This window comes from Danio aesculapii, chromosome 20 (assembly GCF_903798145.1).
Source record: "Danio aesculapii chromosome 20, fDanAes4.1, whole genome shotgun sequence".
Taxonomy (NCBI): domain Eukaryota; kingdom Metazoa; phylum Chordata; class Actinopteri; order Cypriniformes; family Danionidae; genus Danio; species Danio aesculapii.
The window spans coordinates 9,866,472-9,879,280 of NC_079454.1; positions in this window are offsets into that span (position 1 = coordinate 9,866,472).

Consider the following 12,809-nt stretch of genomic DNA (forward strand, 5'->3'; position numbering starts at 1 on the left):
TCAGGGCATCCTGAGTTCGAAATCCCAGTCCGAGGACATTACTCTACCCCCCTCTCTCTCTCCAACTTCGCTTCCTGTCTCAATACTGTCCTATGCAAAAAAAAAGGCCAAAAATAAATCTTAAAAAAAAAATATATATATATATATGTTATAGGCATCCTGAATCAAATTATTGAACTGTAAATGAATGAATACAGGATTAAACACAATCAACTGACAGCTGAATTGTGGCCAAACTGTAAGCTGTGCATTATTTCCTAGAGCACAGTGAGTTTTTTGTCCATTCAATTCAGTGGTCTACTTTTTTACAACAGGACGCGTCTTTTTGTGAGCCTAAAATATCCACAAAATGGAATCCATAAGCTTTGCTGCATTCACACCAGTTTTCCTCTCTCTGAGCATTTCTCATTCACAAAAGAGCCGTGGAGATGTCGGCCTATTGAGCCGCAGGTTTGAGTAAACACAAAGCCCTGATTCGGGCTGTCTTTGAGCATGTGCTTCCTCCTGCCCCACAGGCCTGCGCTCAAACAGCCAGGTGAATATGAAGGGAGCGAGGGATGGTGTTTCTTTATTCCTCTCTTCTCTTCTTTCAGGGTTACATAAGAGTCCGAATCACATGCAGGGATGTGCGGATGCTGCCGGAGGCTACAGTGGGCTGTATGGGATCATGGGAGTAGGTGCTGGAACAGCTAATGTACTACAGTATAAACAGACGGAACCCCCCCCCGGTTATTATTCTGGAGAGATAAACAGTGATGATAATGCAATAAAAGTATGTGTGAAAAGTGTGAGATGTGTACAGTGTGCTTCAAAATCATGAAGTAAAATCTAAATTTAACTTGGAAACTTTTACAGAAGGACTATAGAAAAATATATGACATTAAATAATCAGTAATTAATGCAATAATCACAACTATTAAAGAAGAAAAAGCACAATAAACGAATCATTATTAGTGTTACTATTTGTAAAGCTGTAAAAGTCATCACTAAACAAGTTAAGATAATAAAATGCTGGAAGTAGAATCACGTTTTTGCACACATATGAATAATAATAAGCAGTGTTGGGCAAGCTACTTGAAAAATGTAGTGAGCTAAGCTATTAGCTACTCTACTTAAAATGTAGCTTAACTACACTGAAAGCTACCCTCTGGGAAATGTAGCAAGCTAAGCTAATAGCTACTTGACAAAATTAGATTAGCTACATCTAAGCTATTTTTGCAATTTTCATTTATTAAATCGAACTTAAATCCAAGTCAAGATTTACATAAGGCAGAATTGTACAGTTCAATTGTTTACTGCAAATAATATGCTGTACCAGACTAATTATAGTATATAACAGCAAAAACAAAAAAAATCAAATAACACCAGGTGTTACATAGTTAAAATACTACAGTAATTTATAATAAAGGGAAATATTTAGGAAAGAGCATTATATTGTATATAGTTATACCTCTTCATTAATGAATTACACTACATAATGTAGTATCATTAGTAACTATCATGAACTAATAGTAGTATACTTTAGTCTTTACTACAGTAAACTATATAAAACTCCTCTTCCTCAGTCATCTCTCCATCAAGCAAATTTCTCGTGTCGGCCTAATTGGTTGGCTACATCACCGGCCAGAGCGAGAGGTGGCAGTAATGCACCAAAAAGTTTGTTTTTGACCACCATAAAACAGGAAAAAGAAGAAATCGCCATCATATGGATTTACTTTCATCGGCTAGACACCGGCCTCACAGCTCCGTGATTGTCAGTGACGTCACTTAATGATCCGCGATCAGTAAATGTAGCTTGTGTGGATGCCACTGCGCTACTTGACTAATAAAATAGCTTCGCTACAGAAAAACTATTTGATTTAGAATGTAGTAATGCTACCACCATGCTACTGAGATATGTAGTTAAGCTAGTAGCGTCACTACTTGTAGCGACGCTATTGCACAACAGTGATGATAATAATAATAATAGTCACTTTTTCAATAGTGAGTTTATTGGATGTAATTTGATCCTTTGCGTTTTGCAAATCTGACTTTTTCTCAGAATTAAGTTTGTCTTTTGCAGCTTAAAATTGTCTCTTTAAACCAACGCGATTTCACGGCAATTCGTAACTTTTTAAATTTGGTGGCTAATTCATATGACTTGGTACTATCTCATTTATACAATTTAGTACGATTTGCTTATCCCCCAGTGATTTAGGTTTAGGGATGAGGTTGGGTGCCGCGTCTCCTTTTTAAAATAGTACATTTTCATACAACTAAACTTACTCGTACGAATTAGATACTAAACTAGCAAACGTAAAATAGCTACGTTTCCTCATGAGATCAGGCTGCTTTAAACTCACAAATTAAAAACCTTTCAATTTTCAGATCATTTCAGTGTCAGAATTGCATGAATATTCTCAGAATTACAAAAAAAACATTCAGAATGGCAATGTTTTAACTCACAATTTTCAATATCTATCTAGCTATCTATCTATTCAGAATTATGAGACAAAATGAAATGTCAACTGACCCAGCCAGGGCTCGAAGAGCAATCTTCTTGCTTTGACACGCTACTAAACAAAATATACTTTGAAATGTTGGATGTTTGACTGTCATTTTCCTTGTAAGTTCAATTTCTCTTGTTTCAGAAGGTCTGTCATCACTCAGCGGTGTGTGTATCAGGCGACCGGGGGTCTGTCCAAACGCTGTGGGGTGTACGATGTGTCCCCTCTGAAGATAGGGTTTCAGCATTTTCAACATGTTTTGTGTTGTTCATGGGCCCTGGCTCAGCTCATCCGGCCTGTGCGTTTGACCCTGGATTGAACTACACATTAAATGTTAATTAACTCTCTATTTTGGTATCCCATGCAGACCTGCTGAACAATTCAAGCCTTTCGGAACAGACAAGGCAGTTTATGAATATTCAATATATAGACCCGATAGGGGCGAAACAGGATTACCTAAAATGAACTTGAACTTTGTGTTTTTCAGCCAAAAAGCAGCAGCAGGATAGAAAGTGGCTGTAAAGCTATTTGACTGACAGGTCCTTTCAGACATATACAATTACCTTTATACATAACCCTGTGGGCAATGTATTGTTATTAATATAAGGTAATCATAAGTACCATTTACTAACCTTGAAGTTCAGTCTTGTGTTTGACAGGGTCCCTACGCATTGTTCACTGCTCCCCACTGCCTGGGCGTGGGTCAACTCTAAAAGATCCCTGCACTTGACAAAAGACGTGATTCTGTACAACCTGCAATATTATCAAACATAGACGAACCATGCGTGAGTTGAACATGTTAGAGTAGTTTGGACAATAATTCCATAATATTTATGCTGTGAACTAACTCAATAATAACTATCGCCTATAGTAGCAACTACAGTAGTCCCTCGTTATAACGTGGTTCACCTTTTGCGGCCTCGCAGTTTTGCAGATTTTTTTTTGTACAATTTGACACTTTTTTTTTTTACAGCGCATTGTGTTCTGCGTCCTGATTGGCTGTAGACCATTGTCAATCAATCTCCTGCGTGTCTCCTGTACAGTACAGATTGCATTCAGCTTGCCAAATTAACATACATCTTCGATCGCTAGCAGTGTTTCAACAAGGATTTAAAAAGGGATGTAACTGTCTGCAGCAAGACCATCGTAAAGAGGGTCGCACACCGGGTGTGCCGCGCCACACAGCAACATGCATTTTAGAATGGTAAACATAGGTTTATATCAGGGAACACACACTGTCGCTGCAAGTCAGCGGCTGTCTGCGGTGCCCAGCTATGACTCAGGACACTGTTCATATTTCTGCCACGCGACAGATTGCCATCTGAATAATTGAATTTTAAATATCATGCGAATATGCACATCCAGTGCGTATTACTTCCAACTGTCATGTGCACGCAGCATCCAGTGTGCTTTAGTTTTGTGGGTCAGTGACTGCAAACGCAATCTCACGCCAATTCATAACTTTTTGATTTAGTGGCTAATTTGTATGAATTCGTGCGATGTAATTCGTACAATTTAATACGATTTGCTCATCCCTCAATGACGGTTGGGCTTAGGGGTGGGGTTAGGTGCCACGTCTCCTTTTTAAATTCGTACAAATTCGTACGAATTAGCCACTAAACTGACAAAACGTAAAATACGTAAAAAATAAATTTTTGCGTGAGATCAGGCTGTGACTGCAGGAAAAAGAACATTACAAACAACATTACAAACAACATTATCCGCACAAAAGCTAAAAAGCTTTATGAACCTTTTGCTAACAGTGATGAACGATTGCACCTGAAACAGATTTTGATCTTTGGTTTTATTCTATAATACTGGACTTGTTTTTCTACGAAAGTTTGAACTTTGAGAGAGAAATGTGTGAAAATGTTAAAGCCTGTCTGAGAAAAGTGTAAAAGTGTGTAGTGAGGGGTTTTACAGCCTTAAAACATCAATAATAACTGTAAAAAATAAAGCTAACTACTTCACGGATTTTGCCTATTGTAGGTTAATAACGAGAGACCACTGTATACAGAGCTTTAGCTGAAAAAAACCCCCCAAAAGTTTTACATTTTTATGTATTGTAAAAATATAATTTGTATTTAACAACATAAAAAACGGTGGACCAATTGATTGACCACCGAATTAATTGACAGGCGCGTCATCATATCCTCAGTTTGTTGATTCACATCTGCTATTTTCAGCGTGAGTCGAAGCGATATCACTAAAGGAAGCTTTATTTTTAGATGCAAGGCTCATTGGGCTCAACACAAGATCAATATTCTCCACATTATCGCTCTAATCGGAATTATTGGTTGTATCTTTAGGTAGGTTAGCAAACATGTGTACTTCTCATTGAGTCTAACTTATACTTCAGCCATTTGCATTTCTCGCGATCACAGAAGCTCCCTGTGATCTTAACTAGGTGCTGCTGTACCTGACACAGCGGCATGCGTTTTAGAATTCTAAACATAGGTTTCTATCAGGGTACATACAACGGCGCGACGATTCCGGACACTTCATGTTTCTGCTGCGCCACAGAGACTGTCTGGTGTGCCTTGTCGCGGCTTCGAGCGACGCATCCCGTGCCTCAGTCAAAGTTAATTCAGTGTGCGTGGTTATTAGTCTCGGTGTACAAGCTCGGTACTTGAAACTAGCACACAGTTGGCTGTAAAACTGTACAAAGACACAAATGATTTTGTACTCTCTGCTTGGTCTGTGTCCGAGTCGTATATGTACGACTGATTGCTGATTCTCTCACTCCTGCTCCTTCTCTCAGTCTGCCTGACTGATTCTGTTGCAAACACAGAGCGGGTGAGCTCATGGCTCCGCCCCCTCGCATTTGACCAGCAGGCCTCCATAATGTGTATATCGAACACACTGAATCATTTTGCAGTCAGTTCAATTGTTTCGCAGCTTTGAACAGCTTTATTTCTCCAATCACTACCTTTCACAAAGTAATACAGTAACAACATTACCTGTATTTTTTTAAAGCACCATCCACTCACAACAGAGTTACAAAAATGTACATGTAAATTAACCTGTCAATCTGGAAAAATTGCCGAAAAAAGATTACACATTATGTACCTGCAATTTACTGGTTAGAAAAATTAGCGATTAAAATGTCTAATACAAGAAAATTAGTTTTTACTTCACATCTCACAAGTGAATAATTCCTTGTTGAGGGAACGAGAATGCAAAATATCATTGATCATGGATCATTGTCTTGCTGAAATGTCCACCCTTGTTTCCTCTTCATCATCCTGATAATGTAGATGTTGGACTGAAGCAGCAAATAGTATAAATTTACATTTATTTATGGTTTTGAACTGCATCATAGGACCTTAAACTTTACTTCTGGTGTTGAAAAGTAAATAAAAAACATATAATTTCTAAGTTGGCCAAGTAAATTATGGTTCAAATATCTGCTAACTTTTTTTGTTATTTCTCAAGAGGGGCCATTCCACAAAATCAATACAATATCACGAATGAACAGCTTAAAATGTCAAGAAATTCCCATCACAACCTATTTAATTGCTCACTGTGACTATTTTTTATACTTTGTGACATTTCTGCTACAGGAACTTTAATTTTACAGGAACTTTAATTTTAATTGAAGCTGCTTCATAGGTTTGAAATGCAGCAGGGAAAATAAGCATTGAACACGTCATGTTTTTTCCTGGGAATAATATTTCTAAAGGAGCTGTTGACATGGAATTGAACCAGATTTTAGTAAAACCCAAACAATACAAACATAAAAAAATGTTTTGGATCACTCTCTTGCTGAAATGTCCACCCTTGTTTCCTCTCATCATCCTGATAATGTAGATGTTGGACTGAAGCAGCGAATAGCAATTTACAATGACAAAGGGCAGAGAGTTTCTGAACAATACTGAGAGATTTCAGCTGCTGTCTGGGCGTTCACTGCTTTTCTACACCTCCCTTTCTTCATGTGTTCAATACTTTTTTCATGTGTCATTTTATTTTATTACACATAACTTAATTTGTAAACTTGTAAACTAATGGATTTCTTTGGTTTCTACCAACATCTGGTGAACATTTCAATTTGAGCACCGTTAGAAATATGTTGTCTGAGAAAAACGGTGACATGTTCAATACTTATTTTCACTGCTATATGTGACCATGGACCAAAAAACAAACAAACAGATGTATGGTTTGTTATGATAGGACAATATTTGGCTGAAAATCTTAAATCTGAGAAAATTGAAAATCTGAATATTTTGAAAGCAGCCATCGACTTTGTCAAGGAAACACAATTTGCTTTAAAAAAAAAAATTGAGCCGTGGATTGCACTTCAAAATGTAGGTTTATTTATTTATTTAAGTTTCTGTCCAGATTTGATTTTCACTTGTGAAGACTGAATACTCTCAAGGACTTTTGCTGTCAAATATATTGCATCGTTGAGATCTGCATTCTTTCCACTTGACTCCAAAACATTTCCTATTGAACCTGAAGACCTGGATTAGCAGGTTTGAGGGAGTTTTGGAGCAATTGCAGGAAATAAGGGTAAATATCCTTATCATGAGCTTACAGTAAACCAATTCAGTGTTCAGGGGAAATTATTTTTCTCACAGGGACACAAATTAGGGGTTTTTTTTAGGGTTTGCTTAAAAAAAACTTCCATTCCAACAACTTAGCATGTTTATGAGTGAAAGATGAGACGTCCCATTCTTTTGTGTAAATGAACCAAAGTGACTTCATTTACATAGAAAGCGCATTAAATGTTTCAAATTCCCTTTGTGATAATAAAATGTAGAATTATGTTTAGAGCAAGAGATATTACGTTTAAATTAAACTTTTGACTCACCCTGATCTGTATTCAAGTTTTAAAAAGAACAAATTATGAATTTAGATTTTAATTGAAATGATTAAGAACGTCTTGCTGACAAATGGGTAAAACTTTTTAAACCTTCATACCTTTCCTTTCAGTTTTTTTTTTCACATTTTTATTTGATGAGTACATGTCAGACATCTCACCTTTGACCCACATAAATTATTGAAGTATATAAAAAAGTACATACCAGTAAGAGTAATACAATTTTTATAGTTCTGCCACTTGTGTCAACAGCCACATTTATTCTTTTGTCAATAAACTGCAAATGAAGCTTTACAATATTACTTACAATACTCTTGACATTTGTAATAAGGATGTTACTCAGGGCAGATTGCCAGCTTCAGTTTGAGTCTGGCTGTGTTCCACTCTCCGGGAGTTTCTCATAAATGCCTTCATCCAGTCTACATTTCCCTTCTCGACTGCTTGCTTTGCATTTGCCCTTGAAGATGTGACATGTTCACCTTTAGCATGCACGAATAAGAACACTCATTCATTGAACAATAATACCTGAAAATGAGCAAATAATCAATGGCTTTTTCAAGAGCTAAAAAGCAAAACACAAAGGAAATCAGCTTGAAGCATCCCTGAAGTACTTTTTGTTTTGCTTTTTACATTTATTTATGGTTTTGAACTGCATCAATGGACCTTAAACTTTACTTCTGGTATTGAAAAGTAAATAAAAAACATATAATTCCTAAGTTGGCCAGGTAAATTATGGTTCAAATATCTGCTAACTTTTTTTGTTATTTCTCAAGAGGAGCCATTCCACAAAATCAATACAATATCACGAATGAACAGCTTAAAATGTCAAGAAATTCCCATCACAACCTATTTAATTGCTCACTGTGACTATTTTTTATACTTTGTGACATTTCTGCTACAGGAACTATATACTTTCATTTTAATTGAAGCTGCTTCATAGGTTTGAAATGCAGCAGGGAAAATAAGCATTGAACACGTCATGTTTTTTCCTGGGAATAATATTTCTAAAGGAGCTGTTGACATGGAATTGAACCAGATTTTAGTACACAGCAAAATCCTCAGAGTAAAAATGACTCAGTTCAGAGAACATTTGGTCCCTCTCTAAACTGAGTAAAATTTACTCAACAGCAGAGTTAAAGTTAATGAGACAATGATGGGGTTAATTAAGTGATGATTGAGCACTGATGATGAACAACTGCGGTTAATAAGCAGAAACAGAAGAGAAGCAGCAGCAGCTTCGCTCATTTCTTACCTGTTTGACTTTATTTCTGTCAGATGTTCACAAAAGTACAAATGAAATTTATTGAGAATTTACTGTTTTAGTTATTTACATTTTACAAAAAAAAAACAAACATGTTTCCCACATCATGTCACCATCATGGAGAAAAGTGGTTGATTTATTTGGGCTCTTTGACTTGATCTGTAATGTTACTATAGCTATGTTATCAATGTTAAGTATAAAGAGCAAATATGATCAGCTTGATTGATTCTTATGCTTGATATGAGTTACTATGAAAGAGTATATGTTTGGTTTTGCAAACTAAATTTAAATAATTGTTTATCATTTTAGAAACAAAATTCAGTCTTTTTCAAGAGAATGGACCTCAGCTGAGTCACTTTAGAAACACAGACATCAATAATCAGCGTATCTATCTCAACAGTGGTTAGAGATTTTATTTATTTTTTGGCTGCAATGTATGCTAAGAGAATCAAACAACAACCATCCATAGTTCCCAGCTTGCACTGCAGGAAAAAACTCACCATAGTTGAGAAGCACACGCTGATTCTTTATGTCTGTGTATTTTGAGTGTTTCAGATGTGTTTTATGATCTGAGAAAAGTATTGCTGAGTTCCATTTTCTTAATACAGTGCTCCTTTTGTGATAATACATTATTCAAACTTAACAGGTCAAAACTAATATACTGATTTGATCAGTGACCAGATCGCCACAGAATCAATTAGCCAGAGCACAATTGCTCTCTTTATGTAATATTTGTCACAATACACTATTTGGCAAACAAAGAGAAACAAACTTTAGAAATCGAGTCAGAGTCCAAGTAAAGTAACTGCTGTTCTCCTCAATGGTGACACCTTAAACACAAAAAGTGGTGGTGTTTTTTTTTATGTTAATTGTTAAGTAAAAAATGACTTAGTTCTTAATAATATCACTATATGGAATTTTTCAGAGTCTGGCAGAAATAAGGCCAAACAGGTTGGTAATAAGTAAAGCTGTCGTTTGTGGAGTTGCTCAATGATTCTCTGCTGAAACTTTTGAGAGATTTGATGTGTTTTATTTCAGTTAATTTCATCTACGACTGTGACTGAAATCAGTTGTAATTTTGTTTTTCTCTTCTGTTTCTGCTTATTAACCACAGTTGTTCATCATCAGTGCTCAATCATCACTTAATTAACCCCATCATTGTCTCATTAACTTTAACTCTGCTGTTGAGTACATTTTACTCAGTTTAGAGAGGGACCAAATATTCTCTGAATTGAGTAATTTTTACTCTGAGGATTTTGCTGTGTAAAAACCCAAACAATACAAACATAAAAAAAGTTTTGGATCACTCTCTTGCTGAAATGTCCACCCTTGTTTCCTCTCATCATCCTGATAATGTAGATGTTGGACTGAAGCAGCAAATAGTACTTTACAATGACAAAGGGCAGAGAGTTTCTGAACCATACTGAGAAATTTCAGCTGCTGTCTGGGCTTTCACTGCTTTCCCAGGTAGCAAAAAATTCTGGCCCAGATTTGGCATAAATCTGGCACAGCAGGCATTTATCCGGCACTGGCATACAGCATGTGGGCCAAACTTGGCCCTGGTTTGGCAGAGGTGGCACCGTCTTTAAGGTGGCAAACAATACTCGGGCCAAAAGTAAAATGTAGTATTTGGCCCAGATGTTAATACTTGATATGTGGGCCATGTAAGTTTGGCCTGTCCTGACCCACATTTAAAATACATTTTTGTTATTTTAAAATAAAGAAAAAAATTCTACCAATCAGGTCGCTTTGAGAAAAAAGCTCACCCATAGCAAGCCTAAAGTGCAATGATTTATGGCTTTATCATTTTCATTGCAGTCGTGACACACCAACATATCTGGCCCATTTTAGGCTCAGTTATGGGTTACTAACTCGGCTGAGACTTGGCCCAGATATGGTCCGTGTTTGGCCCTTGTCTGGAAGCCAGATATGGTCCAGTCATGTGCCGTAATTCACTGCGGCATGTGGGCCAAGCAAAAGCTGATTGTGTGGGCCAGAGCTGGGCCAGAGATATTTTGCTATGTGGGTTTCTACACCTCCCTTTCATGTGTTCAATACTTTTTGATGTGTCATTTTATTTTATTACACATAACTTAATTTGTAAACTAATTAGATTTGTTTTCTTAGCATATTTGGATTTCTTCGGTTTCTACCAACATCTGGTGAACATTTCAAGTTGAGCACCGTTAGAAATATGTTGTCTAAGAAAAACAGTGACATGTTCAATACTTATTTTCACCGCTATATGTGACCATGGACTAAAAATGGACAAAAAAACACAGATGTATGGTTTGTTATGATAGGACAATCTTTGGCTGAAAATCTTTAATCTGAGAAAATTGTCTATAATTTCTAAATTAAACTCTTAAAAATGCCCATTACTAATTAAAAATAAAGTTTTTTTTACTTCTTTTCAGTAGGAAATTTACAAAATCTCTTCATGGATTTTACTTAACATTTAAATGTTTTTGGCATGAAAAACGGATCACGTTGCGATGTCTGTATGTATTTTTGGCTATTCTTACAAAGATGAGCAGTGAAACAAAAGATTTTTGTGCTTCAGAGTCACTCATAATAATACTTTTATATAATAAAAACGATGAACCGACTTTTATTTGTCATTCAGATTACCACTAACATCCTAGTTTGGATGCAGGACTTTAATGTTTTGAAAGCCCAACATATCTCTTGTAACGTTAAAAGGGATGATAAAAGAGGTCTTATTAAATTAAAAAAAAATGTTCATTAAATTAATGATAGCGACATGCACTCAAAAACACTGTAAAAAAATGCTGGGTTCAACACAATTCCTTTATGTTGTCCCAACACTAACTGATTAAGTTAACTTAATAGTTTCTTCAAACTTAATTAGATTGAACATAAAACAAATACAGTAAGTTGTCTAAAAAACTTATACTGTAAAAAATGCTGGGTTCCACACAATTGCATGTTGTCCCAAGACAAATCGATTCATTTAACTAAACTATTTTTACAAATTTAAGTGGACTGAACATAAACCAATTAAGTTGTCCCCAAAAAAGCTGATTAATTGTGGCGATTCAGCTCAATTTTAATAAGTAGATTGAACAAGCAGCAAAAATCAGTTTTTGAGTGTAAGAATTAAGTTCTTTCAACTCATTTTAAACAAGCAGCAAAAGTTATTTCTCAGGGAAGGATTTCTGTTGCTTGTTCAAACTCATTTAAAAAGAGCTGAAAACACAATTATTACGTTTTTTTTGGACAACTTTATTGTATTATGTTTAATCTACTTATATTAATTAAAAAAATAAGTTAACTTAATCCAATTGTGTTGAGACAACATGAAAGAGTTATGTGGAATCCACACTGTAAAACCTAATAGTGAAAATCACTAAATAAAATACCTTAGTTTACCTTACACTTTTAAAAAAAGTTTTTAATTAATGTAAAAAGTTATAGTAACTCATAAACTGATTATATTAAGCAGAACTCAAACCTAATGAGTTATCAATTAATGAATTTTATTTTTGTGCCAACTTAACTTCTAACTGCTTCTAACTGCTAGAAGCAGTACCAAACCATTTGAGTAGCTATATAGTTGTTTGGACTTAATTTGTTCTATTAACTGAACCGATTTGATAACTGAACTCAAAATGTTGAAATTACTACTATTTCAAAATATTTGACAATATCAACACAAATAATATATGTGTATATGACTCAATATATATAAGTTTACAGTACTCAAACTGTTTGAGGAAACCAAAACAAAGTGGTTTAAGTTAACTTATTGGGTTTTACAGTGCATTTTGACAGGTTTTGTATCAGTTACACTGTAAAACCCAACAGTCAACTTTATCAAATGAACTGAGTGTAGTTAACTTAAAATTGACTGAAAGTTTATTCTACTCATTTAAAAAGAGTTTTGAACTCAGTGTAGAAGATAAAGACTTAATTAAACCTTAATTTAATTTAACCTTGTTACTTCAACTTAAATTGAGCAAGTTTACAGTACTCCTCAAACGGTTTGAGTTGCCTTAACTTACTGGGTTTTACAGTATTCAGTTGGTTTGAGCTCTCTTTATTTTTATATTAAATATTAAATATTTTATATTTATTTTAATATTGGGTTTTACTGTGCTCAAATTGCTTCATTTACTCAAAGGGATTAAGTTCACAGTACTCATTAGGATTAGTTTTTGAACTTAAATGGTTTGTTGCAATTGGTTTCCTCAAATGAGCTGAGTTACCTTTAACCTTTTGG